Genomic DNA, 295 nt, shown 5'->3' with positions numbered 1-295 from the left:
CCCGCCGGCTCCCTGAGCTCCTTCAGCTCGGCAGGGCTAGATGGAGGGAGCGTGGGTGACGGGGGTGGAGGAGGAGGAGGAGGGGAGGGGAGGAGGGAGGAGACACTCGGGGAGTGGGGGCCCCGCTTCGAGAAGCTGCGGGCCCTGTACGAGCGGGCCGAGGCCAGCGACCTCTGAGCTCAGACACACCAAAACTGACGGGACCCCCGACCCAAAACAATCAATTAGCTTAGCGACAAACCGAGGGCGGGAAAACAGCGAGAGACTGACTGACGGACAGAAATCGCTACACCCC

The sequence above is a fragment of the Notothenia coriiceps genome, unplaced genomic scaffold (genome assembly GCF_000735185.1).
Source record: "Notothenia coriiceps isolate Sejong01 unplaced genomic scaffold, NC01 NC01_scaffold00002887, whole genome shotgun sequence".
NCBI lineage: Eukaryota > Metazoa > Chordata > Actinopteri > Perciformes > Nototheniidae > Notothenia > Notothenia coriiceps.
Note: the sequence above shows the minus strand (reverse complement) of the source record.